This window comes from Anarrhichthys ocellatus, unplaced genomic scaffold (genome assembly GCF_004355925.1).
Source record: "Anarrhichthys ocellatus isolate YVR2014 unplaced genomic scaffold, GSC_Weel_1.0 scaffold985, whole genome shotgun sequence".
Classification (NCBI taxonomy): Eukaryota; Metazoa; Chordata; class Actinopteri; order Perciformes; family Anarhichadidae; genus Anarrhichthys; species Anarrhichthys ocellatus.
Window position 1 is genome coordinate 1,111 of NW_022280959.1, and position 5,875 is coordinate 6,985.

At 44.9% G+C, this 5,875-nt stretch overlaps 1 long non-coding RNA gene across 1 annotated transcript; it reads left to right on the plus strand.

Moving 5' to 3' along the window:
• The first annotated feature begins 830 nt into the window (after positions 1-830).
• On the plus strand, positions 831-3,473 carry LOC116377180 (uncharacterized). The gene is made up of 2 exons (XR_004212176.1): positions 831-1,410; positions 1,556-3,473. It is a non-coding gene; the product is annotated as an uncharacterized LOC116377180 (long non-coding RNA).
• The last annotated feature ends 2,402 nt before the right edge of the window (positions 3,474-5,875 follow it).

Genomic DNA, 5,875 nt, shown 5'->3' on the forward strand with positions numbered 1-5,875 from the left:
GTTGAAGTCCCCCAGGAGAACTATGGAGTCGGTAGGCGGCGCCCTTTCCAGGACCCCTCCCACCGACTCCAAGAAGGCCGGATACTCTGAACTGCTGTTTGGTGCATAAGCACAAACCACAGTCAGAGCCTTGCTCCCCGCAACCCGTAGGCGCATGGAGGCGACCCTGTCGCTCTCCGGGGAGAACTCCAACACAGCGGCGCTCAGCCGGGGGCTCGTGAGTATCCCCACTCCCGCCCGGCGCCTCTCACCCTGGGCAACTCCGGAAAAGGACAAAGTCCAACCCCTCTCCAGGAGCTTGGTTCCAGAGCCAACGCTGTGTGTGGAGGTGAGTCCAACTATTTCTAGCTGGTATCGCTCCACCTCCTGCACCAGCTCCGGCTCTTTCCCCGCTAGCGAGGTGACGTTCCACGTCCCTAGAGCTAGTCTATGCCGCCGGCGATCGGCATGCCCGGGCCTCCCGCCCGACCCGCCGCCCGGTCTGCATAGCACCCGACCCCGATGCTTGTCCCTGCGGGTGGTGGGTCCACAGGGTGGCTGCTCCATGGTGTTTATTCGGGCTGAGCCCGACCGGGCCCCATGGGCAAAGGCCCGGCCACCAGACACTCGCCTACGAGCTCCCCTCCTGGGTCTGGCTCCGGGAGGGTGCCCCGGTTTCCCTGGTCCGGGCGAGGTGGCTGTAGTCCGTGGGCTAACTATCATAGGGGTTGTTTTGAACCGCTCTTAGTCTGGGCTCTCCCCTGAAACCTGTTTGCCTTGGGAGACCCTACCAGGGGCTAATGCCCCGGACAACATAGCTCCCAGGATCACTGAGCCACTCAAACTCCTCCACCACGATAAGGTGGCGATTCACGGAGGAGTATGTTCACCCCTTTACCTTGCTGTCAGACAGCCCTCTTTGACGGGGAGATGAAGCCGTTATCTATGCTCTCTTCAAAAACATAATTTTACCTGGTCATCCGCTGACTCCATCAGTTAGTTTCTCTGTGTTATCCTGTGACTAACCCTTCAAAACACAAAAGTCTTCTAAATACAAATTCTCCATCTAGCGTAACTTAAACTGAGATAGATTCTTCTAGGTGTGTAGAATAGGTTTTGCTGCAACCCCACTTCAAACAATCTGGACTATCTTTAAGAGCGATAACATTATTATCCCCCCCATAGATGACGATAAATAATCACAATACATAGTTGTGATATCAGTAACGAGGAATTTCCTCTCTTTTATTTCCTTTTGCGCGAAGTCATCCCCCTCCTCACTATTCCTTGTTTCCCTCTCTGTCTTTGTGGTGCAGAGGGGCAGAAGACTCAGGCCCATAAACACAGAGAGCAGCTGCTGCTTCAGGAGCTGGTTTCACTGGTCAACCAGAGGGATGAACTGGTCCACGACATGGACGCCAAAGAGAGAGGGTGAGAAACACTTCCCCTGCTGTTTGTAGGGTGAATAAAGTCTTTGACTGGCTCTACAGCTGTGGGTGGTTTACATGTGCACACATACACACACCTATATGATTCAGCAGCTTCTGTGATTCTCCTCGTCTGCCCTTGTCCTCAGAGCCCTGGAGGAGGACGAGCGTCTGGAGCGAGGCCTGGAGCAGCGGAGGAGGAAGTACGCCAAACAGCAGAAAGAGAAGTGTGTGATGCAGTGATTCTGTGAACTCTCCAGTCACGAAACGGAAGAGGGTGTGAAGACGTGTTTGGTCCTCTTTTCACCTGCTGTCAGACTGAAGAGGACGTTCAGACGCAGTGGGGGTCCTTCTGAACCAATATGAGGTGGATGTATTTCCAATGGAGATCAGAGTGGAGCTCTGAGAAATAAATTTTTTGTTTTTGGTTCGCTTTCCTTTTTCAATGTCTTAAAATGTGGCATTTGTGCCTCATTTTATGACCGGAGATCAAAGTATTCAAAGTGGGCTGTAGTGTTGCTTTCCACAAATCAATGCGTTAAACTGAACCCTACGGGAGGTTCAGCACCCATCGAGCAGAAGACGTTGCATGTTTGGACTGTTTGCTTTGCAGTTTCTGTGCTGTGTGTTGTTGTTTAGTGACTGTTGTTACAGACTGTGAATTGATTGAAAGTATGTACGAGACTTTGAGATGTCTGATACAGATATGAGATGCCAAAAACAGGAGAAGTAGTTCTGAGCATGTTGGGATTGGACCCGCTGATAACAAAAATCTAGTGGTATAGTTCATATTCACTATTCATAGTTACAGGGATTCAGTGTTTCCTGGTGACTGTTAGTCATGGCAGGCTGAGAAGTCTCAGTTTAGGCTGGAAACAGACTTAGGTTAGTGTTAAAGAAAGATTTAGTGGTTTGGGATTTAAAAAAAAAAAGGATTTACAGTTCACACCAAAACCAAAAAACACATATTTTCCTCTCACCTTAATCTATTTTTCAATCTAGATAGTTTTGGTGTGAGTTGCCAAGTGAAGTCTGCCTTCTCTCCAAAAAAATGGAACCAGATGGTGCTTGGCAGTTGGATGTAGGAACTATTTTCTTTCTACCAAACTACACCCCCCGGCGACCGTATCACTGCACAGAAGGAAGAATGAGATGTGAATGTCCATGGCGTCCTCCTCGGCCGAGCTGCGACACTGCGACTCGCACCAAAACTATCCAGACTGATGAACATAACTACAGATAAGAGGAAACGCATGTAGGTTTGATTTTAAGGGTGGACTGTCCCTTTAAGGTTACAGAACCACAAATATGGCTCCAGCCCCAGAAACTCAATGTTCTCAATGCAATGAGTGATTCCATTGGAACTGTCCTGCCCTTGTGTTTGGATACGTTTGCTGTTACAGAAGCTGTTTGGACACGAGAAGCAGTCTGAGTTTTTGTGTTTTGACATGTTGAAATGTTTACGTCATATTGTTTGATGGGATAAAGGGAAGCAGCCATTTTAAATAACTTATTGGGTAGATTTAAAGTTTTGCTATTTATTCAAGTCGTCAACTGGAGAAGCAGCCACACAGAACCAAAGCTAACAGCCCTCATCATGTAGCATTTGTCTCCCGTCTGTGTAGAGAATGTTCACACAGTACAGTAGCATTTATCCTCTCTGTAAGATGACTGTGACATAGCAATATTTATACATGTAGGATTTTGTATTTCACCTTTGATTGAGAAAATGTTCTGATGAGGTTTAACAAACACATTGCCTTTTATTTTGAAAATACCTTTACTTTATGCAGACGACCGTGATATTATCATTAGCTCAAAGTGAATTAAAGGAAACTTCCTCCTTGTTTTTGCACTGAAAAGTGTTTTTACTTCAGCGTGAGGTCGTTCTGTAACAGCGCCGTTGGTTTTACGCTGAAACGTTTGCAGTTGTCACGTTTGCCGCTCTGACCACCACTCGTGTGAATGAGTCACAAGCTGTCAGAAGGATTGCTGTTTTTATTTCTGGTTTTTATGTTACTGTTGCACTATTTGTAAAGTTTGAAAAATATAAAAGATTTGAAAGCATTTAACATCTCGTGCAGTTTTATTTAATATTGTATTATGTTTTACTGGCTCGAACATTTGAGTTTTCTAAACTTCTTTTTCCTACGCCATTTGTTCAGCATCAGCAGTTATTTGGAGTCCGACATTCACTCTCCTCTCAGCTCTCTTTGTCTATGAACTGTTGAGGAAATGATCTGTCTCTTTAGCTGCTAAATGTTCCTCTTTTCTCACCAGCTAGTCGCTAACTTTGTCTCAAAGTATCGTCTACACAACTCATTTCCCATCTTCCCCCAAACCTCCATCTTTGTTGCTCAGTAATGATCCTGTAACAAAAGAATATGTATCGAACACAGTATCAATCTATTTGTACTATATTTATTTTTTATATTTATTCATACATTATTCCTTAACTTTACATCTTGTTCCTTTGAACCACACTAAATATTTATTATTATTTTATTATTTATGACTGTGGGCCATAATCTAAAGCATCCCCATATATTTATTTGTAATATTTTGAGTACTATGTCTAGTACTGTACAGTTGTATTAGTACTAATAGGGTAATACAAGTAATGCATTTGATTCAAGTGAAAATTGAAACACACTAAATCAGAATTTGCATAATATTTATTTTATGTCAGACGTCATAGACGTCAGGTTTCTGAATCATAAGATTATATTGTTTCTAATATAAAGATATATTGAGGTTTGTCTTACATGTATTGCATCGTACTATTCAGGACACAAACATACAGTAATAGAGTTCACACTAACAAAGTTTATTCTATGTAACAAACTGAACATTTCAGAATTCATATTTCTCATTCGACCTGAACCGTCCATCTCTTTCTTGACTTCTGAGCGGACGCAAAGAGCTGCTGACGGCTTCCTGTGTGTGTGAGGAGCTTCCCAAACCCACCGGCACAGAAGGAGCAGATGGAGACAAACTACGTCCTCTATATCTGGGACTCACTGGGGTGCTGTGAGAGTGGTCCGGTGGTCTGCTGTGGGTCTGGGTGGAGGGCACTGACTCTCTGGTCCTCTTCGTGGAGGATCCGAGGCCTGAAGTGGAGGGCGCCCACTCCCTGTAGTCCTCTACTCTGGTCCTCTTTGTGGAGGATCCGAAGCCTGAAGTGGAGGGCGCCGACTCCCTGTAGTCCTCTTCTCTGGTCCTCTTTGTGGAGGATCCGAAGCCTGAAGTGGAGGGCGCCGACTCCCTGTAGTCCTCTACTCTGGTCCTCTTTGTGGAGGATCCGAGGCCTGAAGTGGAGGATGCTGCGTCCTCGTGGTCGTCCTCTTCCCTGCTCCTCTTGGTGGACTCTTCTGAGCTCTGGGGGACTGGGGGCATAGCTTCTTCAGGACATTCCACACCAAAACGGACTGAGAAAAGATTTTCAGCGCTAAAGAGAGTAGAAGTCATCTTTTGTCTCAACTCAAGGCAGGAACTCAGAAGTCGGTCACGTTCATGTTCATCATCTTCTTCCTCTTCTTCATCATCGTCCTCTTCATCTTCTTCCTCCCCTTCCACTTCTTCATCGTAGAACATGGAGTCGTAGTCTGTATATATGTAATATAATGGCATGTCTCTACTCAGTCCGACACAGTAGGTGTCGGTGTACGTCTTGTTGGTTTAAGATCCACACAGAAGAAGACTCAACCCAATCAACGCATCATTGCGTTCAGCCTGAGATTAATCCTTTATAGCTAACGACAACAACAAATCCTGATCAACCTCTGAAGACATTCACTGTTGGATTGATTGGTTTCATAAAATCTATAAGAAAACACTGCTGATCAATGCTGGATAACAAAGCTTCTGAAAGGGTCAAGCACAGGAAAGAGCCCAGGCTCTTTGAAGTGAGTCTTTTTTGGACCACAGTGTTCCACAGATATTCTAGTAATTAGGGTAATTTGATTTCGCATCATACGTTAACTAACAGGACAGGATTCAGACATAATATAATTATATATTAATGATAATTTATACACATTCTTATTGTGACTCAACTGCATGTAATTCCTGAAGCCTACATAACCTCACTGATTATCATATCATTGGTTATAATAACTGAGCTTAGCTGTAGAGTAAAGCACATGTAGTGTGACAGCATCCAACATTCATTCATACCAATGGAAGACGCGCCGCTATCTATACAGTCTATGGCCGCTGTACATGACAGTATTATTGTGGGGATGTGCATGGCTTCTCCATACATGATTTAGTTTATCCACTATGATGCAACATAAGAATACACATTATTATGAGTATAGCTGCAGTTCAATGAGTGGAGTGTGGCGCTAATTGTTGTCGCTAGGTTCCCTTGTTGTGTGATGATGTTGCTGTACAGACTTCATGCATGAACCTGTTGATGTATGTAACCTTTAACGGGGAGGAAAAAAGAGGAAGAAACCTGAAGGAGA